Consider the following 21,339-nt stretch of genomic DNA (forward strand, 5'->3'; position numbering starts at 1 on the left):
TAATGTCAATGGCCATTCTAAGCTGAATGTGCCTGCTCTCATCAGATCGCAGAAGTTACACAGCTTAAGGCCTCGCTAGTACCAGTGTGGGAGACTGTCTGGGAATCCGTGGTGCGGTTGACTTTTTATTATGTTGTTTAGATTTTGTTTCACAATCGATTAAAAAGGACTATGGATTAAAGCATTTAATGTCAATGGCCATTCTAAGCTGAATGTGCCTGCTATCGTCAGATCGCAGAAGTTACACAGCTTAAGGCCTCGCTAGTACCAGTGTGGGAGACTGTCTGGGAATCCGTGGTGCGGTTGACTTTTTATTATGTCGTTTAGATTTTGTTTCACAATAGATTAAATAGGACTATGGATTAAAGCATTTAACGTCAATGGCCATTCTTAGCTGAATGTGCCTGCTCTCGTCAGAACGCAGAAGTAACACAGCTTAAGGCCTCGCTAGTACCAGTGTGGGAGACTGTCTGGGAATCCGTGGTGCGGTGGACTTTTTATTATGTCGTTTAGATTTTGTTTCACAATAGATTAAATAGGACTATGGATTAAAGCATTTAACGTCAATTGCCATTCTTAGCTGAATGTGCCTGCTCTCGTCAGAACGCAGAAGTAACACAGCTTAAGGCCTCGCTAGTACCAGTGTGGGAGACTGTCTGGGAATCCGTGGTGCGGTTGAATTTTGTTATGTCGTTTAGATTTTGTTTCACAATCGATTAAAAAGGACTATGGATTAAAGCATTTAATGTCAATGGCCATTCTAAGCTGAATGTTCCTGCTCTCGTTAGATCGCAGAAGTTACACAGCTTAACGCCTTGCTAGTACCAGTGTGGGAGACTGTCTGGGAATCCGTGGTGCGGTTGACTTTTTATTATGTCGTTTAGATTTTGTTTCACAATAGATTAAATAGGACTATGGATTAAAGCATTTAACGTCAATCGCCATTCTAAGCTGAATGTGCCTCCTCTTGTCAGATCGCAGAAGTTACACAGCTTAAGGCCTCGCCAGTGTGGGAGACTGTCTGGGAATCCGTGGTGCGGTTGACTTTTTATTATGTCGTTTAGATTTTGTTTCACAATCGATTAAAAAGGACTATGGATTAAAGCATTTAATGTCAATGGCCATTCTAAGCTGAATGTGCCTGCTCTCGTCAGATCGCAGAAGTTACGCAGCTTAAGGCCTCGCTAGTACCAGTGTGGGAGACTGTCTGGGAATCCGTGGTGCGGTTTTCTTTTTATTATGTTGTTTAGATTTTATTCACAATAGATTAAATAGGACTATGGATTAAGGCTTTTAATGTCAATGGCCATTCTAAGCTGAATGTGCCTGCTCTCGTCAGATCGCAGAAGTTACACAGCTTAAGGCCTCGCTAGTACCAGTGTGGGAGACTATCTGGGAATCCGTGGTGCGGTTGACTTTTTATTATGTCGTTTAGATTTTGTTTCACAATCGATTAAAAAGGACTATGGATTAAAGCAGTTAATGTCAATGGCCATTCTAAGCTGAATGACCCTTCTCTCGTCAGATCGCAGAAGTTACATATCTTAAGGCCTCGCTAGTACCAGTGTGGGAGACTGTCTGGGAATCCGTGGTGCGGTTGACATTTTATTATGTCGTTTAGATTTGTTTCACAATCGATTAAAACGGACTATGGATTAAATCAATTATTGTCAATGGCCATTCTAAGCTGAATGTGCCTGCTCTCGTCAGATCGCAGAAGTTACACAGCTTAAGGCCTCGCTAGTACCAGTGTGGGAGACTGTCTGGGAATCCATGGTGCTGTTGACTTTTTATTATGTCGTTTAGATTTTGTTTCACAATCTATTAAAAATAATAATAAACTAAAGCTTTGAAAGTTAATGGCCATTCTTAGCTGAAATGTGCCTTTTCTCGTCAAATCGCAGATGAATAACACTTTAACACCTCGCTAGTACCAGTGTGGGAGACTTTCTGGGCTTCCGTGGTGCTGTTGACTTTTTATTATGTCGTTTAGAATTTGTTTCACAATCGTTTAAAAATAAAAATAGACTAAAGCTTTAAAAGTTAATAGCCATTCTAAGCTTAAATGTGCCTTTTCTCGTCAAATCGCAGATATATAACACTTTAAGGCCTCGCTAGTACGAGTGTGAGAGACTGTCTGGGAATCCGTGGTGCGGTTGACTTTTTATTATGTCGTTTAGATTTTGTTTCACAATCGATTAAAAAGGACTATGGATTAAAGCATTTAAAGTCAATGGCCATTCTAGCTGAATGCGCCTGCTCTCGTCAGATCGCAGAAGTTACACAGCTTAAGGCCTCGCTAGTACCAGTGTGGGAGACTGTCTGGTAATCCGTGGTGCGGTTGACTTTTTATTATGTTGTTTAGAATTTGTTTCACAATCGATTAAAAATAATAATAAACTAAAGCTTTAAAAGTTAATGGCCATTCTTAGCTGCAATGTGCCTTTTCTCGTCAAATCGCAGATTAATAACACTTTAAAACCTCGCTAGTACCAGTGTGGGAGACTGTCTGGGAATCCGTGGTGCGGTTTTCTTTTTATTATGTTGTTTAGATTTTGTTTCACAATAGATTAAATAGGACTATGGATTAAGGCTTTTAATGTCAATGGCCATTCTAAGCTGAATGTGCCTGCTCTCGTCAGATCGCAGAAGTTACACAGCTCAAGGCCTCGCTAGTACCAGTGTGGGCGACTGTCTGGGAATACGTGGTGCGGTTGACTTTTTATTATGTCGTTTAGAATTTGTATCACAATAGATTAAATAGGACTATAGATTAAAGCATTTAACGTCAATGGCCATTCTAAGCTGAATGTGCCTGCTCTCATCAGATCGCAGAAGTTACACAGCTTAAGGCCTCGCTAGTACCAGTGTGGGAGACTATCTGGGAATCCGTGGTGCGGTTGACTTTTTATTATGTCGTTTAGATTTTGTTTCACAATCGATTAAAAAGGACTATGGATTAAAGCAGTTAATGTCAATGGCCATTCTAAGCTGAATGACCCTTCTCTCGTCAGATCGCAGAAGTTACATATCTTAAGGCCTCGCTAGTACCAGTGTGGGAGACTGTCTGGGAATCCGTGGTGCGGTTGACATTTTATTATGTCGTTTAGATTTGTTTCACAATCGATTAAAACGGACTATGGATTAATCAATTATTGTCAATGGCCATTCTAAGCTGAATGTGCCTGCTCTCGTCAGATCGCAGAAGTTACACAGCTTAAGGCCTCGCTAGTACCAGTGTGGGAGACTGTCTGGGAATCCATGGTGCTGTTGACTTTTTATTATGTCGTTTAGATTTTGTTTCACAATCTATTAAAAATAATAATAAACTAAAGCTTTGAAAGTTAATGGCCATTCTTAGCTGAAATGTGCCTTTTCTCGTCAAATCGCAGATGAATAACACTTTAACACCTCGCTAGTACCAGTGTGGGAGACTTTCTGGGCTTCCGTGGTGCTGTTGACTTTTTATTATGTCGTTTAGAATTTGTTTCACAATCGTTTAAAAATAAAAATAGACTAAAGCTTTAAAAGTTAATAGCCATTCTAAGCTTAAATGTGCCTTTTCTCGTCAAATCGCAGATATATAACACTTTAAGGCCTCGCTAGTACGAGTGTGAGAGACTGTCTGGGAATCCGTGGTGCGGTTGACTTTTATTATGTCGTTTAGATTTTGTTTCACAATCGATTAAAAAGGACTATGGATTAAAGCATTTAAAGTCAATGGCCATTCTAGCTGAATGCGCCTGCTCTCGTCAGATCGCAGAAGTTACACAGCTTAAGGCCTCGCTAGTACCAGTGTGGGAGACTGTCTGGTAATCCGTGGTGCGGTTGACTTTTTATTATGTTGTTTAGAATTTGTTTCACAATCGATTAAAAATAATAATAAACTAAAGCTTTAAAAGTTAATGGCCATTCTTAGCTGCAATGTGCCTTTTCTCGTCAAATCGCAGATTAATAACACTTTAAAACCTCGCTAGTACCAGTGTGGGAGACTGTCTGGGAATCCGTGGTGCTGTTGACTTTTTATTATGTCGTTTAGAATTTGTTTCACAATCGATTAAAAATAAAAATAGACTAAAGCTTTAAAAGTTAATAGCCATTCTATGCTTAAATTTGCCTTTTCTCGTCAAATCGCAGATATATAACACTTTAAGGCCTCGCTAGTAGGAGTGTGAGAGACTGTCTGGGAATCCGTGGTGCGGTTGCCTTTTTATTATGTCGTTTAGATTTTGTTTCACAATCGATTAAAAAGGACTATGGATTAAAGCATTTAATGTCAATGGCCATTCTAAGCTGAATGTCCCTGCTTTCGTCAGATCGCAGAAGTTACACAGCTTAAAGCCTCGCTAGAACCAGTGTGGGAGACTGTCTGGGAATCCGTGGTGCGGTTGACTTTTTATTATGTCGTTTAGATTTGTTTCACAATCGATTAAAATGGACTATGGATTAAAGCATTTATTGTCAATGGCCATTCTAAGCTGAATGTGCCTGCTCTCGTTAGGTCGCAGAAGTTACACAGCTTAAGGCCTCGCTAGTACCAGTGTGGGAGACTGTCTGGGAATCCGTGGTGTGGTTGACTTTTTATTATGTTGTTTAGATTTTGTTTCACAATTGATTAAAAAGGACTATGGATTAAAGCATTTAATGTCAATGGCCATTCTAAGCTGAATGTGCCTGCTCTCGTCAGATCGCAGAAGTTACACAGCTTAAGGCCTCGCTAGTACCAGTGTGGGAGACTGTCTGGGAATCCGTGGTGCGGTTGACTTTTTATTATGTCGTTTAGATTTTGTTTCACAATAGATTAAATAGGACTATGGATTAAAGCAGTTATTGTCAATGGCCATTCTAAGCTGAATGTGCCTGCTCTCGTCAGATCGCAGAAGTTACACAGCTTAAGGCCTCGCTAGTACCAGTGTGGGAGACTGGCTGGGAATCCGTGGTGCGGTTGACTTTTTATTATGTCGTTTAGATTTTGTTTCACAATAGATTAAATAGGACTATGGATTAAAGCATTTAGCGTCAATGGCCATTCTAAGCTGAATGTGCCTGCCCTCGTCAGATCACAGAAGTTACACAGCTTAAGGCCTCGCTAGTATCTGTGTGGGAGACTGTCTGGGAATCCGTGGTGCGGTTGACTTTTTATTATGTCGTTTAGATTTTGTTTCACAATCGATTAAAAAGGACTATGCATTAAAGCATTTAATGTCAATTGCCATTCTAAGCTGAATGTCCCTGCTCTCGTCAAATCGCAGAAGTTACACAGCTTAAGGCCTTGCTAGTACCAGTGTGGGAGACTGTCTGGGAATCTGTGGTGCGGTTGACTTTTTATTATGTCGTTTAGATTTTGTTTCACAATAGATTAAATAGGACTATGGATTAAAGCATTTAACGTCAATGGCCATTCTAAGCTGAATGTCCCTGCTCTCGTCAGATCGCAGAAGTTACACAGCTAAAGGCCTCGCTAGTACCAGTGTGGGAGACTGTCTGGGAATCTGTGGTGCGGTTGACTTTTTATTATGTCGTTTAGATTTGTTTCACATTCGATTAAAATGGACTATGGATTAAAACATTTAGTGTCAATGGCCATTCTAAGCTGAATGTGCCTACTCTCGTCAGATCGCAGAAGTTACACAGCTTAAGGCCTCGCTAGTACCAGTGTGGGAGACTGTCTGGGAATCTGTGGTGTGGTTGACTTTTTATTATGTCGTTTATATTTTGTTTCACAATAGATTAAATAGGACTATGGATTAAAGCATTTAACGTCAATGGCCATTCTAAGCTGAATGTGCCTGGTCTCGTCAGATCGCAGAAGTTACACAGCTTAAGGCCTCGCTAGTACCAGTGTGGGAGATTGTATGGGAATCTGTGGTGCGGTTGACTTTTTATTATGTCGTTTAGATTTGTTTCACATTCGATTAAAATGGACTATGGATTAAAGCATTTAGTGTCAATGGCCATTCTAAGCTGAATGTGCCTACTCTCGTCAGATCGCAGAAGTTACACAGCTTAAGGCCTCGCTAGTACCAGTGTGGGAGACTGTCTGGGAATCCGTGGTGTGGTTGCCTTTTTATTATGTCGTTTAGAATTTGTTTCACAATCGATTAAAAATAATAATAGACTAAAGCTATAAAAGTTAATGGCCATTCTTGGCTGAAATGTGCCTTTTTTCGTCAAATCGCAGATGAATAACACTTTAACACCTCGCTAGTACCAGTGTTAGAGACTTTCTGGGAATCCGTGGTGCTGTTGACTTTTTATTATGTCGTTTAGAATTTGTTTCACAATCGTTTAAAAATAAAAATAGACTAAAGCTTTAAAAGTTAATAGTCATTCTAAGCTTAAATGTGCCTTTTCTCGTCAAATCGCAGATATATAACACTTTAAGGCCTCGCTAGTACGAGTGTGAGAGACTGTCTGGGAATACGTGGTGCGGTTGACTTTTTATTATGTCGTTTAGATTTTGTTTCACAATCGATTAAAAAGGACTATGGATTAAAGCATTTAATGTCATTGGCCATTCTAAGCTGAATGTGCATTCTCTCGTCAGATTGCAGAAGTTACACAGCTTAAGGCCTCGCTAGTACTAGTGTGGGAGACTGTCTGGTAATCCGTGGTGCAGTTGCCTTTTTATTATGTCGTTTAAAATTTTGTTTCACAATAGATTAAATAGGACTATGGATTAAAGCATTTAATGTCAATGGCCATTCTAAGCTGAATGTTCCTGCTCTCGTCAGATCGCAGAAGTTACTCAGCTTAAGGCCTCGCTAGTACCAGTGTGGGAGACTGTCTGGGAATCCGTGGTGCGGTTGACTTTTAATTATGTCGTTTAGATTTGTTTCACAATCGATTAAAATGGACTATGGATTAAAGCATTTATTGTCGATGGCTATTCTAAGCTGAATGTGCCTGCTCTTGTCAGTTCACAGAAGTTACACAGCTTAAGGCCTCGCTAGTACCAGTGTGGGAGACTGTCTGGGAATCCGTGGTGCGGTTGACTTTTTATTATGTCGTTTAGAATTTGTTTCACAATCGATTAAAAATAATAATAAACTAAAGCTTTAAAAGTTAATAGCCATTCTAAGCTTAAATGTGCCTTTTCTCGTCAAATCGCAGATATATAACACTTTAAGGCCTTGCTAGTACGAGTGTGAGAGACTGTCTGGGAATATGTGGTGCGGTTGACTTTTTATTATGTCGTTTAGATTTTGTTTCACAATCGATAAAAAAGGACTATGGATTAAAGCATTTAATGTCACTGGCAATTCTAAGCTGAATGTGCCTGCTCTCGTCAGATCGCAGTAGTTACACAGCTTAAGGCCTCGCTTGTACCTGTGTGGGAGACTGTCTGGTAATCCGTGGTGCAGTTGACTTTTTATTATGTCGTTTAGATTTTGTTTCACAATAGATTAAATAGGACTATGGATTAAACCGTTTAATGTCAATGGCCATTCTAAACTGAATGTTCCTGCTCTCGTCAGATCGCAGAAGTTACGCAGCTTAAGGCCTCGCTAGTACCAGTGTGGGAGACTGTCTGGGAATCCGTGGTGCGGTTGACTTTTTATTATGTCGTTTAGATTTTGTTTCACAATCGATTAAAAATAATAATAAACGAAAGCTTTAAAAGTTAATAGCCATTCTAAGCTTAAATGTGCCTTTTCTCGTCAAATCGCAGATATATAACACTTTAAGGCCTTGCTAGTACGAGTGTGAGAGACTGTCTGGGAATCCGTGGTGCGGTTGACTTTTTATTATGTCGTTTAGATTTTGTTTCACAATCGATTAAAAAGGACTATGGATTAAAGCATTTAATGTCAATGGCCATTCTAAGCTGAATGTCCCTGCTCTCGTCAGATCGCAGAAGTTACACAGCTTAAGGCCCCGCTAGTACCAGTGTGGGAGACTGTCTGGGAATCCGTGGTGCGGTTGACTTTTTATTATGTCGTTTAGATTTTGTTTCACAATCGATTAAAAAGGACTATGGATTAAAGCATTTAATGTCAATGGCCATTCTAAGCTGAATGTGCCTGCTCTCGTCAGATCGCAGAAGTTACACAGCTTAAGGCCTCGCTAGTACCAGTGTGGGAGACTGTCTGGGAATCAGTGGTGCGGTTGAATTTTGATTATGTCGTTTAGATTTTGTTTCACAATCGATTAAAAAGGACTATGGATTAAAGCATTCAATGTCAATGGCCATTCTAAGCTGAATGTCCCTCCTCTCGTCAGATCGCAGAAGTTACACAGCTTAAGGCCTCGCTAGTACCAGTGTGGGAGACTGTCTGGGAATTCGTGGTGCGGTTGACTTTTTATTATGTAGTTTAGATTTTGTTTCACAATCGATTAAAAAGGACTATGGATTAAAGCATTTAATGTCAATGGCCATTCTAAGCTGAATGTGCCTGCTATCGTCAGATCGCTGAAGTTACACAGATTAAGGCCTCGCTAGTACCAGTGTGGGAGACTGTCTGGGAATCCGTGGTGTGGTTGACTTTTTATTATGTCGTTTAGATTTTGTTTCACAATAGATTAAATAGGACTATGGATTAAAGCATTTACCGTCAATGGCCATTCTAAGCTGAATGTGCCAGCTCTCGTCAGAACGCAGAAGTTACACAGCTTAAGGCCTCGCTAGTACCAGTGTGGGAGACTGTCTGGGAATCCGTGGTGCGGTTGAATTTTTATTATGTCGTTTAGATTTTGTTTCACAATCGATTAAAAAGGACTATGGATTAAAGCATTTAATGTCAATGGCAATTCTAAGCTGAATGTCCCTGCTCTCGTCAGATCGCAGAAGTTACACAGCTTAAGGCCTCGCTAGTACCAGTGTGGGAGACTGTCTGGGAATCCGTGGTGCGGTTGACTTTTTATTATGTCGTTTAGATTTTGTTTCACAATCGATTAAAAAGTACTATGGATTAAAGCATTTAATGTCAATGGCCATTCTAAGCTGAATGTGCCTGCTCTCGTCAGATCGCAGAAGTTACACAGCTTAAGGCCTCGCTAGTACCAGTGTGGGAGACTGTCTGGGAATCCGTGGTGCGGTTGACTTTTTATTATGTCGTTTAGATTTTGTTTCACAATAGATTAAATAGGACTATGGATTAAAGCATTTAACGTCAATGGCCATTCTAAGCTGAATGTGCCTGCTCTCGTCAGAACGCAGAAGTTACACAGCTTAACGCCTCGCTAGTCCCAGTGTGGGAGACTGTCTGGGAATCCGTGGTGCGGTTGACTTTTTATTATGTCGTTTAGATTTTGTTTCACAATCGATTAAAAAGGACTATGGATTAAAGCATTTAATGTCAATGGCCGTTCTAAGCTGAATGTGCCTGCTCTCGTCAGATCGCAGAAGTTACACAGCTTAAGGCCTCGCTAGTACCAGTGTGGGAGACTGTCTGGGAATCCGTGGTGCGGTTGACTTTTTATTATGTTGTTTAGATTTTGTTTCACAATAGATTAAATAGGACTATGGATTAAGGCTTTTAATGTCAATGTCCATTCTAAGCTGAATGTGCCTGCTCTCGTCAGAACGCAGAAGTTACACAGCTTAAGGCCTCGCTAGTACCAGTGTGGGAGACTGTCTGGGAATCCGTGGTGCGGTTGACTTTTTATTATGTTGTTAAGATTTTGTTTCACAATAGATTAAATAGGACTATGGATTAAGGCTTTTAATGTCAATGGCAATTCTAAGCTGAATGTGCCTGCTCTCGTCAGATCGCAGAAGTTACACAGCTTAAGGCCTCGCTAGTACCAGTGTGGGAGACTGTCTGGGAATCCGTGGTGCGGTTGACTTTTTATTATGTCGTTTAGATTTTGTTTCACAATAGATTAAATAGGACTATGGATTAAGGCTTTTAATGTCAATGGCCATTCTAAGCTGAATGTGCCTGCTCTCGTCAGATCGCAGAAGTTACACAGCTTAAGGCCTCGCTAGTACTAGTGTGGGAGACTGTCTGGGAATCCGTGGTGCGGTTGACTTTTTATTATGTCGTTTAGATTTTGTTTCACAATAGATTAAATAGGACTATGGATTAAAGCATTTAACGTCAATGGCCATTCTAAGCTGAATGTGCCTGCTCTCGTCAGATCGCAGAAGTTACACAGCTTAAGGCCTCGCTAGTACCAGTGTGGGAGACTGTCTGGGAATCCGTGGTGCGGTTGACTTTTTATTATGTCGTTTAGATTTTGTTTCACAATCGATTAAAAAGGACTATGGATTAAAGCATTTAAGGTCAATGGCCATTCTAAGCTGAATGTGCCTGACCTCGTTAGATCGCAGAAGTTACACAGCTTAACGCCTCGCTAGTAAAAGTGTGGGAGACTGTCTGGGAATCCGTGGTGCGGTTGCCTTTTTATTATGTCATTTAGATTTTGTTTCACAATAGATTAAATAGGACTATGGATTAAATCATTTAACGTCAATGGCCGTTCTAAGCTGAATGTGCCTGCTCTCGTCAGATCGCAGAAGTTACACAGCTTAAGGCCTCGCTAGTACCAGTGTGGGAGACTGTCTGGGAATCCGTGGTGCGGTTGACTTTTTATTATGTCGTTTAGATTTTGTTTCACAATAGATTAAATAGGACTATGGATTAAAGCATTTAACGTCAATGGCCATTCTAAGCTGAATGTGCCTGCTCTCGTCAGAACGCAGAAGTTACACAGCTTAACGCCTCCTTAGTACCAGTGTGGGAGACTGTCTGGGAATCCGTGGTACGGTTGACTTTTTATTATGTCGTTTAGATTTTGTTTCACAATAGATTAAATAGGACTATGGATTAAATCATTTAACGTCAATGGCCATTCTAAGCTGAATGTGCCTGCTCTCGTCAGATCGCAGAAGTTACCCAGCTTAACGCCTCGCTAGTGCCAGTGTGGGAGACTGTCTGGGAATCCGTGGTGCGGTTAACTTTTTATTATGTCGTTTAGATTTTGTTTCACAATAGATTAAATAGGACTATGGATTAAAGCATTTAACGTCAATGGCCATTCTAAGCTGAATGTGCCTGCTCTCGTCCGAACGCAGAAGTTACACAGCTTAAGGCCTCGCTAGTACCAGTGTGGGAGACTGTCTGGGAATCTGTGGTGAGGTTGACTTTTTATTATGTCGTTTAGATTTTGTTTCACAATAGATTAAATAGGACTATGGATTCAATCATTTAACGTCAATGGCCATTCTAAGCTGAATGTGCCTGCTCTCGTCAGATCGCAGAAGTTACACAGCTTAAGGCCTCGCTGGTACCCGTGTGGGAGACTGTCTGGGAATGCGTGGTGCAGTTGACTTTTTATTATGTTGTTTAGATTTTGTTTCACAATAGATTAAATAGGACTATGGATTAAGGCTTTTAATGTCAATGGCCATTCTAAGCTGAATGTGCCTGCTCTCGTCAGATCGCAGAAGTTACACAGCTTAAGGCCTCGCTAGTACCAGTGTGGGAGACTGTCTGGGAATCCGTGGTGCGGTTGGCTTTTTATTATGTCGTTTAGATTTTGTTTCACAATAGATTAAATAGGACTATGGATTAAATCATTTAACGTCAATGGCCATTCTAAGCTGAATGTGCCTGCTCTCGTCAGATCGCAGAAGTTACCCAGCTTAAGGCCTCGCTAGTACCAGTGTGGGAGACTGTCTCGGAATCCGTTGTGCGGTTGAATTTTTATTATGTCGTTTAGATTTTGTTTCACAATCGATTAAAAAGGACTATGGATTAAAGCATTTAATGTCAATGGCCATTCTAAGCTGAATGTCCCTGCTCTCGTCAGATCGCAGAAGTTACACAGCTTAAGGCCTCGCTAGTACCAGTGTGGGAGACTGTCTGGGAATCCGTGGTGCTATTGACTTTTTATTATGTCGTTTAGATTTTGTTTCACAATCGATTAAAAAGGACTATTGATTAAAGCATTTAATGTCAATGGCCATTCTAAGCTGAATGTGCCTGCTCTCGTCAGATCGCAGAAATTACACAGCTTAAGGCCTCGCTAGTACCAGTGTGGGAGACTGTCTGGGAATCCGTGGTGCGGTTGACTTTTTATTATGTCGTTTAGATTTTGTTTCACAATCGATTAAAAAGGACTATGGATTAAAGCATTTAACGTCAATGGCCATTCTAAGCTGAATGTGCCTGCTCTCGTCAGAACGCAGAAGTTACATAGCTTAAGTCCTCGCTAGTACCAGTGTGGGAGACTGTCTGGGAATCCGTGGTGCGGTTGACTTTTTATTATGTTTAGATTTTGTTTCACAATAGATTAAATAGGACTATGGATTAAAGCTTTTAATGTCAATGGCCATTCTAAGCTGAATGTGCCTGCTCTCGTCAGATCGCAGAAGTTACACAGCTTAAGGCCTCGCTAGTACCAGTGTGGGAGACTGTCTGGGAATCCGTGGTGTGGTTGACTTTTTATTATGTCGTTTAGATTTTGTTTCACAATAGATTAAATAGGACTATGGATTAAATCATTTAACGTCAATGGCCATTCTAAGCTGAATGTGCCTGCTCTCGTCAGATCGCAGAAGTTACACAGCTTAAGGCCTCGCTGGTACCCGTGTGGGAGACTGTCTGGGAATGCGTGGTGCGGTTGACTTTTTATTATGTTGTTTAGATTTTGTTTCACAATAGATTAAATAGGACTATGGATTAAGGCTTTTAATGTCAATGGCCATTCTAAGCTGAATGTGCCTGCTCTCGTCAGATCGCAGAAGTTACACAGCTTAAGGCCTCGCTAGTACCAGTGTGGGAGACTGTCTGGGAATCCGTGGTGCGGTTGACTTTTTATTATGTCGTTTAGATTTTGTTTCACAATAGATTAAATAGGACTATGGATTAAATCACTTAACGTCAATGGCCATTCTAAGCTGAATGTGCCTGCTCTCGTCAGATCGCAGAAGTTACCCAGCTTAAGGCCTCGCTAGTACCAGTGTGGGAGACTGTCTCGGAATCCGTTGTGCTATTGACTTTTTATTATGTCGTTTAGATTTTGTTTCACAATCGATTAAAAAGGACTATTGATTAAAGCATTTAATGTCAATGGCCATTCTAAGCTGAATGTGCCTGCTCTCGTCAGAACGCAGAAGTTACGTAGCTTAAGTCCTCGCTAGTACCAGTGTGGGAGACTGTCTGGGAATCCGTGGTGCGGTTGACTTTTTATTATGTTTAGATTTTGTTTCACAATAGATTAAATAGGACTATGGATTAAAGCTTTTAATGTCAATGGCCATTCTAAGCTGAATGTGCCTGCTCTCGTCAGGTCGCAGAAGTTACACAGCTTAAGGCCTCGCTAGTACCAGTGTGGGAGACTGTCTGGGAATCCGTGGTGTGGTTGACTTTTTATTATGTCGTTTAGATTTTGTTTCACAATCGATTAAAAAGGACTATGGGTTAAAACATTTAAAGTCAATGGCCATTCTAAGCTGAATGTGCCTGCTCTCGTTAGAGCGCAGAAGTTACACAGCTTAACGCCTCGCTAGTACCAGTGTGGTAGACTGTCTGGGAATCCGTGGTGCGGTTGACTTTTTATTATGTCGTTTAGATTTTGTTTCACAATAGATTAAATATGACTATGGATTAAAGCATTTAACGTCAATGGCCATTCTAAGCTGAATGTGCCTGCTCTCGTCCGAACGCAGAAGTTACACAGCTTAAGGCCTCGCTAGTACCAATGTGGGAGACTGTCTGGGAATCTGTGGTGCGGTTGAGTTTTTATTATGTCGTTTAGATTTTGTTTCACAATCGATTAAAAAGGACTATGGATTAAAGCCTTTAATGTCAATGGCCATTCTAAGCTGAATGTCCCTGCTCTCGTCAGATCGCAAAAGTTACACAGCTTAAGGCCTCGCTGGTACCAGTGTGGGAGACTGTCTGGGAATGCGTGGTGCGGTTGACTTTCTATTATGTTGTTTAGATTTTGTTTCACAATAGATTAAATAGGACTATGGATTAAGGCTTTTAATGTCAATGGCCATTCTAAGCTGAATGTGCCTGCTCTTGTCAGATCGCAGAAGTTACACAGCTTAAGGCCTCGCTAGTACCAGTGTGGGAGACTGTCTGGGAATCCGTGGTGCGGTTGACTTTTTATTATGTCGGTTAGATTTTGTTTCACAATCGATTAAAAAGGACTATGGATTAAAGCATTTAATGTCAATGGCCATTCTAAGCTGAATGTGCCTGCTCTTGTTAGATCGCAGAAGTTACACATAGCTTAACGCCTCGCTAGTACCAGTGTGGGTGACTGTCTGGGAATCCGTGGTGCGGTTGACTTTTTATTATGTCGTTTAGATTTTGTTTCACAATAGATTAAATAGGACTATGGATTAAAGCATTTAACGTCAATGGCCATTCTAAGCTGAATGTGCCTGCTCTCGTCAGATCGCAGAAGTTACACAGCTTAAGGCCTCGCTAGTACCAGTGTGGGAGACTGTCTGGGAATCCGTGGTGCGGTTGACTTTTTATTATGTCGTTTAGATTTTGTTTCACAATCGATTAAAAATAACTATGGATTAAAGCATTTAATGTCAATGGCCATTCTAAGCTGAAGTGCCTGCTCTCGTCAGATCGCAGAAGTTACACAGCTTAAGGCCTCGCTAGTACCAGTGTGGGAGACTGTCTGGGATTCCGTGGTGCGGTTGACTTTTTATTATGTCGTTTAGATTTTGTTTCACAATCGATTAAAAAGGACTATGGATTAAAGCATTTAATGTCAATGGCCATTCTAAGCTGAATGTGCCTGCACTCGTCAGATCGCAGAAGTTACACAGCTTAAGGCCTCGCTAGTACCAGTGTGGGAGACTGTCTGGGAATCCGTGGTGCGGTTGACTTTTTATTATGTCGTTTAGATTTTGTTTCACAATAGATTAAATAGGACTATGGATTAAAGCATTTAACGTCAATGGCCATTCTAAGCTGAATGTGCCAGCTCTCGTCAGAACGCAGAAGTTACACAGCTTAAGGCCTCGCTAGTACCAGTGTGGGAGACTGTCTGGGAATCCGTGGTGCGGTTGAATTTTTATTATGTCGTTTAGATTTTGTTTCACAATCGATTAAAAAGGACTATGGATTAAAGCATTTAATGTCAATGGCCATTCTAAGCTGAATGTCCCTGCTCTCGTCAGAACGCAGAAGTTACACAGCTTAAGGCCTCGCTAGTACCAGTGTGGGAGACTGTCTGGAAATCCGTGGTGTAGTTGACTTTTTATTATGTCGTTTAGATTTTGTTTCACAATCGATTAAAAAGGACTATGGATTAAAGCATTTAATGTCAATGGCCATTCTAAGCTGAATGTGCCTGCCCTCGTTAGATCGCAGAAGTTACACAGCTTAACGCCTCGCTAGTACCAGTGTGGGAGACTGTCTGGGAATCTGTGGTGCGGTTGACTTTTTATTATGTCGTTTAGATTTTGTTTCACAATAGATTAAATAGGACTATGGATTAAAGCATTTAACGTTAATGGCCATTCTAAGCTGAATGTGCGTGCTCTCGTCAGATCGCAGGAGTTACACAGCTTAAGGCCTCGCTAGTACCAGTGTGGGAGACTGTCTGGGAATCCGTGGTGCGGTTGACTTTTTATTATGTCGTTTAGATTTTGTTTCACAATCGATTAAAAAGGACTATGGATTAAAGCATTTAATGTCAATGGCCATTCTAAGCTGAATGTGCCTGCTCTCGTCAGATCGCAGAAGTTACATAGCTTAAGGCCTCGCTAGTATCAGTGTGGGAGACTGTCTGGGAATCCGTAGTGCGGTTGACTTTTCATTATGTTGTTTAGATTTTGTTTCACAATAGATTAAATAGGACTATGGATTAAGGCTTTTAATGTCAATGGCCATTCTAAGCTGAATGTTCCTGCTCTCGTCAGATCGCAGAAGTTACACAGCTTAAGGCCTCGCTAGTACCAGTGTGGGAGACTGTCTGGGAATCCGTGGTGCGGTTGACTTTTTATTATGTCGTTTAGATTTTGTTTCACAATCGATTAAAAAGGACTATTGATTAAAGCATTTAACGTCAATTGCCATTCTAAGCTGAATGTGCCTGGCCTCGTTAGATCGCAGAAGTTACACAGCTTAACGCCTCGCTAGTACCAGTGTGGGAGACTGTCTGGGAATCCGTGGTGCGGTTGACTTTTTATTATCTCGTTTAGATTTTGTTTCACAATAGATTAAATAGGACTATGGATTAAAGCATTTAACGTCAATGGCCATTCTAAGCTGAATGTGCCTGCTCTCGTCAGATCGCAGAAGTTACACAGCTTAAGGCCTCGCTAGTACCAGTGTGGGAGACTGTCTGGGAATCCGTGGTGCGGTTAACTTTTTATTATGTCGTTTAGATTTTGTTTCACAATAGATTAAATAGGACTATGGATTAAAACATTTAACGTCAATGGCCATTCTAAGCTGAATGTGCCTGCTCTCGTCCGAACGCAGAAGTTACACAGCTTAAGGCCTCGCTAGTACCAGTGTGGGAGACTGTCTGGGAATCTGTGGTGAGGTTGACTTTTTATTATGTCGTTTAGATTTTGTTTCACAATAGATTAAATAGGACTATGGATTAAATCATTTAACGTCAATGGCCATTCTAAGCTGAATGTGCCTGCTCTCGTCAGATCGCAGAAGTTACACAGCTTAAGGCCTCGCTGGTACCCGGGTGGGAGACTGTCTGGGAATGCGTGGTGCGGTTGACTTTTTATTATGTTGTTTAGATTTTGTTTCACAATAGATTAAATAGGACTATGGATTAAGGCTTTTAAAGTCAATGGCCATTCTAAGCTGAATGTGCCTGCTCTCGTCAGATCGCAGAAGTTACACAGCTTAAGGCCTCGCTAGTACCAGTGTGGGAGACTGTCTGGGAATCCGTGGTGCGGTTGACTTTTTATTATGTCGTTTAGATTTTGTTTCACAATAGATTAAATATGACTATGGATTAAAGCATTTAACGTCAATGGCCATTCTAAGCTGAATGTGCCTGCTCTCGTCCGAACGCAGAAGTTACACAGCTTAAGGCCTCGCTAGTACCAGTGTGGGAGACTGTCTGGGAATCTGTGGTGCGGTTGAGTTTTTATTATGTCGTTTAGATTTTGTTTCACAATCGATTAAAAAGGACTATGGATTAAAGCCTTTAATGTCAATGGCCATTCTAAGCTGAATGTCCCTGCTCTCGTCAGATCGCAGAAGTTACACAGCTTAACGCCTCGCTAGTACCAGTGTGGGAGACTGTCTGGGAATCCGTGGTGCGGTTGACTTTTTATTATGTCGTTTAGATTTTGTTTCACAATCGATTAAAAAGGACTATGGATTAAAGCATTTAATGTCAATGGCCATTCTAAGCTGAATGTGCCTGCTCTCGTCAGATCGCAGAAGTTACACAGCTTAACGCCTCGCTAGTACGAGTGTGGGAGACTGTCTGGGAATCCGTGGTGCGGTTGACTTTTTATTATGTTGTTTAGATTTTGTTTCACAATAGATTAAATAGGACTATGGATTAAAGCATTTAACGTCAATGGCCATTCTAAGCTGAATGTGCCTGCCCTCGTCAGATCGCAGAAGTTACACAGCTTAAGGCCTCGCTAGTACCAGTGTGGGAGACTGTCTGGAAATCCGTGGTGCAGTTGACTTTTTATTATGTCGTTTAGATTTTGTTTCACAATCGATTAAAAAGGACTATGGATTAAAGCATTTAATGTCAATGGCCATTCTAAGCTGAATGTGCCTGCCCTCGTTAGATCGCAGAAGTTACACAGCTTAACGCCTCGCTAGTACCAGTGTGGGAGACTGTCTGGGAATCTGTGGTGCGGTTGACTTTTTATTATGTCGTTTAGATTTTGTTTCACAACAGATTAAATAGGACTATGGATTAAAGCATTTAACGTCAATGGCCATTCTAAGCTGAATGTGCCTGCTCTCGTCAGATCGCAGAAGTTACACAGCTTAAGGCCTCGCTAGTACCAGTGTGGGAGACTGTCTGGGAATCCGTGGTGCGGTTGACTTTTTATTATGTTGTTTAGATTTTGTTTCACAATAGATTAAATAGGACTATGGATTAAGGCTTTTAATGTCAATGGCCATTCTAAGCTGAATGTGCCTGCTCTCGTCAGATCGCAGAAGTTACACAGCTTAAGGCCTCGCTAGTACCAGTGTGGGAGACTGTCTGGGAATCCGTGGTGCGGTTGACTTTTTATTATGTCGTTTAGATTTTGTTTCACAATCGATTAAAAAGGACTATGGATTAAAGCATTTAAAGTCAATGCTCATTCTAAGCTGAATGTGCCTGCTCTCGTTAGATCGCAGAAGTTACACAGCTTAACGCCTCGCTAGTACCAGTGTGGGAGACTGTCTGGGAATCCGTGGTGCGGTTGACTTTTTATTATGTTGTTTAGATTTTGTTTCACAATAGATTAAATAGGACTATGGATTAAAGCATTTAACGTCAATGGCCATTCTAAGCTGAATGTGCCTGCTCTCGTCCGAACGCAGAAGTTACACAGCTTAAGGCCTCGCTAGTACCAGTGTGGGAGACTGTCTGGGAATCCGTGGTGCGGTTGACTTTTTATTATGTTGTTTAGATTTTGTTTCACAATAGATTAAATAGGACTATGGATTACGGCTTTTAATGTCAATGGCCATTCTAAGCTGAATGTGCCTGCTCTCGTCAGATCGCAGAAGTTACACAGCTTAAGGCCTCGCTAGTACCAGTGTGGGAGACTGTCTGGGAATCCGTGGTGCGGTTGACTTTTTATTATGTCGTTTAGATTTTGTTTCACAATCGATTAAAAAGGACTATGGATTAAAGCATTTAATGTCAAAGGCCATTCTAAGCTGAATGTGCCTGCCCTCGTCAGAACGCAGAAGTTACATAGCTTAAGTCCTCGCTAGTACCAGTGTGGGAGACTGTCTGGGAATCTGTGGTGCGGTTTGATTTTTATTATGTTGTTTAGATTTTGTTTCACAATAGATTAAATAGGACTATGGATTAAGGCTTTTAATGTCAATGGCCATTCTAAGCTGAATGTTCCTGCTCTCGTCAGATCGCAGAAGTTACACAGCTTAAGGCCTCGCTAGTACCAGTGTGGGAGACTGTCTGGGAATCCGTGGTGCGGTTGACTTTTTATTATGTCGTTTAGATTTTGTTTCACAATCGATTAAAAAGGACTCTGGATTAAAGCATTTAAAGTCAATGGCAATTCTAAGCTGAATGTGCCTGCTCTCGTTAGAGCGCAGAAGTTACACAGCTTAACGCCTCGCTAGTACCAGTGTGGGAGACTGTCTGGGAATCCGTGGTGCGGTTGACTTTTTATTATGTCGTTTAGATTTTGTTTCACAATAGATTAAATATGACTATGGATTAAAGCATTTAACGTCAATGGCCATTCTAAGCTGAATGTGCCTGCTCTCGTCCGAACGCAGAAGTTACACAGCTTAAGGCCTCGCTAGTACCAGTGTGGGAGACTGTCAGGGAATCTGTGGTGCGGTTGAGTTTTTATTATGTCGTTTAGATTTTGTTTCACAATCGATTAAAAAGGACTATGGATTAAAGCCTTTAATGTCAATGGCCATTCTAAGCTGAATGTCCCTGCTCTCGTCAGATCGCAGAAGTTACACAGCTTAAGGCCTCGCTGGTACCAGTGTGGGAGACTGTCTGGGAATGCGTGGTGCAGTTGACTTTTTATTATGTTGTTTAGATTTTGTTTCACAATAGATTAAATAGGACTATGGATTAAGGCTTTTAATGTCAATGGCCATTCTAAGCTGAATGTGCCTGCTCTCGTCAGATCGCAGAAGTTACACAGCTTAAGGCCTCGCTAGTACCAGTGTGGGAGACTGTCTGGGAATCCGTGGTGCGGTTGACTTTTTATTATGTCGGTTAGATTTTGTTTCACAATCGATTAAAAAGGACTATGGATTAAAGCATTTAATGTCAATGGCCATTCTAAGCTGAATGTGCCTGCTCTCGTCAGATCGCAGAAGTTACACAGCTTAAGGCCTCGCTAGTACCAGTGTGGGAGACTGTCTGGGAATCCGTGGTGCGGTTGACTTTTTATTATGTCGTTTAGATTTTGTTTCACAATAGATTAAATAGGACTATGGATTAAAGCATCTAACGTCAATGGCCATTCTAAGCTTAATGTGCCAGCTCTCGTCAGAACGCAGAAGTTACACAGCTTAAGGCCTCGCTAGTACCAGTGTGGGAGACTGTCTGGGAATCCGTGGTGCGGTTGAATTTTTATTATGTCGTTTAGATTTTGTTTCACAATCGATTAAAAAGGACTATGGATTAAAGCATTTAATGTCAATGGCCATTCTAAGCTGAATGTCCCTGCTCTCGTCAGATCGCAGAAGTTACACAGCTTAAGGCCTCTCTAGTACCAGTGTGGGAGACTGTCTGGAAATCCGTGGTGCAGTTGACTTTTTATTATGTCGTTTAGATTTTGTTTCACAATCGATTAAAAAGGACTATGGATTAAGGCATTTAATGTCAATGGCCATTCTAAGCTGAATGTGCCTGCCCTCGTTAGATCGCAGAAGTTACACAGCTTAACGCCTCGCTAGTACCAGTGTGGGAGACTGTCTGGGAATCTGTGGTGCGGTTGACTTCTTATTATGTCGTTTAGATTTTGTTTCACAACAGATTAAATAGGACTATGGATTAAAGCATTTAACGTCAATGGCCATTCTAAGCTGAATGTGCGTGCTCTCGTCAGATCGCAGAAGTTACACAGCTTAAGGCCTCGCTAGTACCAGTGTGGGAGACTGTCTGGGAATCCGTGGTGTGGTTGACTTTTTATTATGTCGTTTAGATTTTGTTTCACAATAGATTAAATAGGACTATGGATTAAAGCCTTTAACGTCAATGGCCATTCTAAGCTGAATGTGCCTGCTCTCGTCAGAACGCAGAAGTTACACAGCTTAAGGCCTCGCTAGTACCAGTGTGGGAGATTGTCTGGGAATCCGTGGTGCGGTTGACTTTTTATTATGTCGTTTAGATTTTGTTTCACAATCGATTAAAAAGGACTATGGATAAAAGCATTTAATGTCAATGGCCATTCTAAGCTGAATGTGCCTGCTCTCGTCAGATCGCAGAAGTTACATATCTTAAGGCCTCGCTAGTATCAGTGTGGGAGACTGTCTGGGAATCCGTGGTGCGGTTGACTTTTTATTATGTTGTTTAGATTTTGTTTCACAATAGATTAAATAGGACTATGGATTAAGGCTTTTAATGTCAATGGCCATTCTAAGCTGAATGTGCCTGCTCTCGTCAGATCGCAGAAGTTACACAGCTTAAGGCCTCACTAGTACCAGTGTGGGAGACTGTCTGGGAATCTGTGGTGCGGTTGACTTTTTATTATGTCGTTTAGATTTT

At 41.2% G+C, this 21,339-nt stretch overlaps 84 pseudogenes; all 84 read left to right on the top strand.

The window, feature by feature from the left end:
* Positions 1-4: 4 nt before the first annotated feature.
* On the top strand, positions 5-123 carry LOC142706270 (5S ribosomal RNA; annotated as a pseudogene).
* A 67-nt stretch (positions 124-190) lies between these two features.
* Positions 191-309, top strand: LOC142706623 (5S ribosomal RNA; annotated as a pseudogene).
* Positions 310-376: 67 nt separating this feature from the next.
* On the top strand, positions 377-495 carry LOC142706546 (5S ribosomal RNA; annotated as a pseudogene).
* A 67-nt stretch (positions 496-562) lies between these two features.
* LOC142706523 (5S ribosomal RNA) lies at positions 563-681 on the top strand (annotated as a pseudogene).
* A 66-nt stretch (positions 682-747) lies between these two features.
* LOC142706065 (5S ribosomal RNA) lies at positions 748-866 on the top strand (annotated as a pseudogene).
* Positions 867-1,113: 247 nt separating this feature from the next.
* On the top strand, positions 1,114-1,232 carry LOC142706447 (5S ribosomal RNA; annotated as a pseudogene).
* Positions 1,233-1,298: 66 nt separating this feature from the next.
* On the top strand, positions 1,299-1,417 carry LOC142706479 (5S ribosomal RNA; annotated as a pseudogene).
* Positions 1,418-1,669: 252 nt separating this feature from the next.
* On the top strand, positions 1,670-1,788 carry LOC142706237 (5S ribosomal RNA; annotated as a pseudogene).
* Positions 1,789-2,229: 441 nt separating this feature from the next.
* Positions 2,230-2,347, top strand: LOC142706137 (5S ribosomal RNA; annotated as a pseudogene).
* A 254-nt stretch (positions 2,348-2,601) lies between these two features.
* LOC142706244 (5S ribosomal RNA) lies at positions 2,602-2,720 on the top strand (annotated as a pseudogene).
* Positions 2,721-2,787: 67 nt separating this feature from the next.
* LOC142706234 (5S ribosomal RNA) lies at positions 2,788-2,906 on the top strand (annotated as a pseudogene).
* A 251-nt stretch (positions 2,907-3,157) lies between these two features.
* LOC142706238 (5S ribosomal RNA) lies at positions 3,158-3,276 on the top strand (annotated as a pseudogene).
* A 440-nt stretch (positions 3,277-3,716) lies between these two features.
* Positions 3,717-3,834, top strand: LOC142706138 (5S ribosomal RNA; annotated as a pseudogene).
* Positions 3,835-4,460: 626 nt separating this feature from the next.
* On the top strand, positions 4,461-4,579 carry LOC142706588 (5S ribosomal RNA; annotated as a pseudogene).
* A 67-nt stretch (positions 4,580-4,646) lies between these two features.
* LOC142706202 (5S ribosomal RNA) lies at positions 4,647-4,765 on the top strand (annotated as a pseudogene).
* Positions 4,766-4,832: 67 nt separating this feature from the next.
* LOC142706297 (5S ribosomal RNA) lies at positions 4,833-4,951 on the top strand (annotated as a pseudogene).
* A 253-nt stretch (positions 4,952-5,204) lies between these two features.
* LOC142706036 (5S ribosomal RNA) lies at positions 5,205-5,323 on the top strand (annotated as a pseudogene).
* Positions 5,324-5,390: 67 nt separating this feature from the next.
* LOC142706513 (5S ribosomal RNA) lies at positions 5,391-5,509 on the top strand (annotated as a pseudogene).
* A 66-nt stretch (positions 5,510-5,575) lies between these two features.
* Positions 5,576-5,694, top strand: LOC142706054 (5S ribosomal RNA; annotated as a pseudogene).
* Positions 5,695-5,761: 67 nt separating this feature from the next.
* Positions 5,762-5,880, top strand: LOC142706079 (5S ribosomal RNA; annotated as a pseudogene).
* A 66-nt stretch (positions 5,881-5,946) lies between these two features.
* On the top strand, positions 5,947-6,065 carry LOC142706101 (5S ribosomal RNA; annotated as a pseudogene).
* A 628-nt stretch (positions 6,066-6,693) lies between these two features.
* Positions 6,694-6,812, top strand: LOC142706298 (5S ribosomal RNA; annotated as a pseudogene).
* A 625-nt stretch (positions 6,813-7,437) lies between these two features.
* LOC142706307 (5S ribosomal RNA) lies at positions 7,438-7,556 on the top strand (annotated as a pseudogene).
* A 254-nt stretch (positions 7,557-7,810) lies between these two features.
* Positions 7,811-7,929, top strand: LOC142706309 (5S ribosomal RNA; annotated as a pseudogene).
* A 67-nt stretch (positions 7,930-7,996) lies between these two features.
* On the top strand, positions 7,997-8,115 carry LOC142706613 (5S ribosomal RNA; annotated as a pseudogene).
* A 67-nt stretch (positions 8,116-8,182) lies between these two features.
* LOC142705976 (5S ribosomal RNA) lies at positions 8,183-8,301 on the top strand (annotated as a pseudogene).
* A 253-nt stretch (positions 8,302-8,554) lies between these two features.
* On the top strand, positions 8,555-8,673 carry LOC142706609 (5S ribosomal RNA; annotated as a pseudogene).
* A 67-nt stretch (positions 8,674-8,740) lies between these two features.
* LOC142706432 (5S ribosomal RNA) lies at positions 8,741-8,859 on the top strand (annotated as a pseudogene).
* A 67-nt stretch (positions 8,860-8,926) lies between these two features.
* LOC142706203 (5S ribosomal RNA) lies at positions 8,927-9,045 on the top strand (annotated as a pseudogene).
* Positions 9,046-9,112: 67 nt separating this feature from the next.
* LOC142706072 (5S ribosomal RNA) lies at positions 9,113-9,231 on the top strand (annotated as a pseudogene).
* Positions 9,232-9,298: 67 nt separating this feature from the next.
* Positions 9,299-9,417, top strand: LOC142706383 (5S ribosomal RNA; annotated as a pseudogene).
* A 67-nt stretch (positions 9,418-9,484) lies between these two features.
* Positions 9,485-9,603, top strand: LOC142706396 (5S ribosomal RNA; annotated as a pseudogene).
* Positions 9,604-9,670: 67 nt separating this feature from the next.
* Positions 9,671-9,789, top strand: LOC142706338 (5S ribosomal RNA; annotated as a pseudogene).
* Positions 9,790-9,856: 67 nt separating this feature from the next.
* On the top strand, positions 9,857-9,975 carry LOC142706369 (5S ribosomal RNA; annotated as a pseudogene).
* Positions 9,976-10,042: 67 nt separating this feature from the next.
* LOC142706204 (5S ribosomal RNA) lies at positions 10,043-10,161 on the top strand (annotated as a pseudogene).
* Positions 10,162-10,414: 253 nt separating this feature from the next.
* Positions 10,415-10,533, top strand: LOC142706385 (5S ribosomal RNA; annotated as a pseudogene).
* A 67-nt stretch (positions 10,534-10,600) lies between these two features.
* LOC142706135 (5S ribosomal RNA) lies at positions 10,601-10,719 on the top strand (annotated as a pseudogene).
* A 253-nt stretch (positions 10,720-10,972) lies between these two features.
* Positions 10,973-11,091, top strand: LOC142706500 (5S ribosomal RNA; annotated as a pseudogene).
* Positions 11,092-11,158: 67 nt separating this feature from the next.
* Positions 11,159-11,277, top strand: LOC142706570 (5S ribosomal RNA; annotated as a pseudogene).
* A 67-nt stretch (positions 11,278-11,344) lies between these two features.
* LOC142706272 (5S ribosomal RNA) lies at positions 11,345-11,463 on the top strand (annotated as a pseudogene).
* A 253-nt stretch (positions 11,464-11,716) lies between these two features.
* On the top strand, positions 11,717-11,835 carry LOC142706289 (5S ribosomal RNA; annotated as a pseudogene).
* Positions 11,836-11,902: 67 nt separating this feature from the next.
* Positions 11,903-12,021, top strand: LOC142706491 (5S ribosomal RNA; annotated as a pseudogene).
* Positions 12,022-12,088: 67 nt separating this feature from the next.
* LOC142706559 (5S ribosomal RNA) lies at positions 12,089-12,207 on the top strand (annotated as a pseudogene).
* Positions 12,208-12,271: 64 nt separating this feature from the next.
* On the top strand, positions 12,272-12,390 carry LOC142706325 (5S ribosomal RNA; annotated as a pseudogene).
* A 67-nt stretch (positions 12,391-12,457) lies between these two features.
* On the top strand, positions 12,458-12,576 carry LOC142706556 (5S ribosomal RNA; annotated as a pseudogene).
* Positions 12,577-12,643: 67 nt separating this feature from the next.
* LOC142706205 (5S ribosomal RNA) lies at positions 12,644-12,762 on the top strand (annotated as a pseudogene).
* Positions 12,763-12,829: 67 nt separating this feature from the next.
* On the top strand, positions 12,830-12,948 carry LOC142706589 (5S ribosomal RNA; annotated as a pseudogene).
* Positions 12,949-13,015: 67 nt separating this feature from the next.
* On the top strand, positions 13,016-13,134 carry LOC142706449 (5S ribosomal RNA; annotated as a pseudogene).
* A 64-nt stretch (positions 13,135-13,198) lies between these two features.
* LOC142706540 (5S ribosomal RNA) lies at positions 13,199-13,317 on the top strand (annotated as a pseudogene).
* Positions 13,318-13,570: 253 nt separating this feature from the next.
* On the top strand, positions 13,571-13,689 carry LOC142706543 (5S ribosomal RNA; annotated as a pseudogene).
* Positions 13,690-13,756: 67 nt separating this feature from the next.
* On the top strand, positions 13,757-13,875 carry LOC142705973 (5S ribosomal RNA; annotated as a pseudogene).
* A 67-nt stretch (positions 13,876-13,942) lies between these two features.
* On the top strand, positions 13,943-14,061 carry LOC142706477 (5S ribosomal RNA; annotated as a pseudogene).
* Positions 14,062-14,316: 255 nt separating this feature from the next.
* On the top strand, positions 14,317-14,435 carry LOC142706206 (5S ribosomal RNA; annotated as a pseudogene).
* Positions 14,436-14,502: 67 nt separating this feature from the next.
* On the top strand, positions 14,503-14,620 carry LOC142706154 (5S ribosomal RNA; annotated as a pseudogene).
* Positions 14,621-14,687: 67 nt separating this feature from the next.
* On the top strand, positions 14,688-14,806 carry LOC142706387 (5S ribosomal RNA; annotated as a pseudogene).
* Positions 14,807-14,873: 67 nt separating this feature from the next.
* On the top strand, positions 14,874-14,992 carry LOC142706610 (5S ribosomal RNA; annotated as a pseudogene).
* Positions 14,993-15,059: 67 nt separating this feature from the next.
* Positions 15,060-15,178, top strand: LOC142706612 (5S ribosomal RNA; annotated as a pseudogene).
* Positions 15,179-15,431: 253 nt separating this feature from the next.
* LOC142705988 (5S ribosomal RNA) lies at positions 15,432-15,550 on the top strand (annotated as a pseudogene).
* Positions 15,551-15,617: 67 nt separating this feature from the next.
* LOC142706119 (5S ribosomal RNA) lies at positions 15,618-15,736 on the top strand (annotated as a pseudogene).
* Positions 15,737-15,803: 67 nt separating this feature from the next.
* On the top strand, positions 15,804-15,922 carry LOC142706231 (5S ribosomal RNA; annotated as a pseudogene).
* Positions 15,923-16,175: 253 nt separating this feature from the next.
* Positions 16,176-16,294, top strand: LOC142706429 (5S ribosomal RNA; annotated as a pseudogene).
* A 67-nt stretch (positions 16,295-16,361) lies between these two features.
* Positions 16,362-16,480, top strand: LOC142706501 (5S ribosomal RNA; annotated as a pseudogene).
* Positions 16,481-16,547: 67 nt separating this feature from the next.
* LOC142706360 (5S ribosomal RNA) lies at positions 16,548-16,666 on the top strand (annotated as a pseudogene).
* Positions 16,667-16,733: 67 nt separating this feature from the next.
* LOC142706208 (5S ribosomal RNA) lies at positions 16,734-16,852 on the top strand (annotated as a pseudogene).
* Positions 16,853-16,919: 67 nt separating this feature from the next.
* LOC142706471 (5S ribosomal RNA) lies at positions 16,920-17,038 on the top strand (annotated as a pseudogene).
* Positions 17,039-17,105: 67 nt separating this feature from the next.
* Positions 17,106-17,224, top strand: LOC142706693 (5S ribosomal RNA; annotated as a pseudogene).
* A 67-nt stretch (positions 17,225-17,291) lies between these two features.
* Positions 17,292-17,410, top strand: LOC142706067 (5S ribosomal RNA; annotated as a pseudogene).
* Positions 17,411-17,477: 67 nt separating this feature from the next.
* Positions 17,478-17,596, top strand: LOC142705983 (5S ribosomal RNA; annotated as a pseudogene).
* Positions 17,597-17,849: 253 nt separating this feature from the next.
* On the top strand, positions 17,850-17,968 carry LOC142706209 (5S ribosomal RNA; annotated as a pseudogene).
* A 67-nt stretch (positions 17,969-18,035) lies between these two features.
* Positions 18,036-18,154, top strand: LOC142706211 (5S ribosomal RNA; annotated as a pseudogene).
* A 253-nt stretch (positions 18,155-18,407) lies between these two features.
* LOC142706222 (5S ribosomal RNA) lies at positions 18,408-18,526 on the top strand (annotated as a pseudogene).
* A 67-nt stretch (positions 18,527-18,593) lies between these two features.
* Positions 18,594-18,712, top strand: LOC142706212 (5S ribosomal RNA; annotated as a pseudogene).
* A 253-nt stretch (positions 18,713-18,965) lies between these two features.
* On the top strand, positions 18,966-19,084 carry LOC142706232 (5S ribosomal RNA; annotated as a pseudogene).
* Positions 19,085-19,151: 67 nt separating this feature from the next.
* Positions 19,152-19,270, top strand: LOC142706181 (5S ribosomal RNA; annotated as a pseudogene).
* A 67-nt stretch (positions 19,271-19,337) lies between these two features.
* Positions 19,338-19,456, top strand: LOC142706607 (5S ribosomal RNA; annotated as a pseudogene).
* A 67-nt stretch (positions 19,457-19,523) lies between these two features.
* On the top strand, positions 19,524-19,642 carry LOC142706547 (5S ribosomal RNA; annotated as a pseudogene).
* Positions 19,643-19,709: 67 nt separating this feature from the next.
* Positions 19,710-19,828, top strand: LOC142706213 (5S ribosomal RNA; annotated as a pseudogene).
* Positions 19,829-19,895: 67 nt separating this feature from the next.
* Positions 19,896-20,014, top strand: LOC142706214 (5S ribosomal RNA; annotated as a pseudogene).
* A 67-nt stretch (positions 20,015-20,081) lies between these two features.
* On the top strand, positions 20,082-20,200 carry LOC142705995 (5S ribosomal RNA; annotated as a pseudogene).
* Positions 20,201-20,267: 67 nt separating this feature from the next.
* On the top strand, positions 20,268-20,386 carry LOC142706715 (5S ribosomal RNA; annotated as a pseudogene).
* A 253-nt stretch (positions 20,387-20,639) lies between these two features.
* LOC142706585 (5S ribosomal RNA) lies at positions 20,640-20,758 on the top strand (annotated as a pseudogene).
* Positions 20,759-20,825: 67 nt separating this feature from the next.
* LOC142706305 (5S ribosomal RNA) lies at positions 20,826-20,944 on the top strand (annotated as a pseudogene).
* A 67-nt stretch (positions 20,945-21,011) lies between these two features.
* LOC142706080 (5S ribosomal RNA) lies at positions 21,012-21,130 on the top strand (annotated as a pseudogene).
* A 67-nt stretch (positions 21,131-21,197) lies between these two features.
* On the top strand, positions 21,198-21,316 carry LOC142706236 (5S ribosomal RNA; annotated as a pseudogene).
* The last annotated feature ends 23 nt before the right edge of the window (positions 21,317-21,339 follow it).

This window comes from Rhinoderma darwinii, unplaced genomic scaffold, assembly GCF_050947455.1.
Source record: "Rhinoderma darwinii isolate aRhiDar2 unplaced genomic scaffold, aRhiDar2.hap1 Scaffold_3422, whole genome shotgun sequence".
Taxonomy (NCBI): Eukaryota; Metazoa; Chordata; class Amphibia; order Anura; family Rhinodermatidae; genus Rhinoderma; species Rhinoderma darwinii.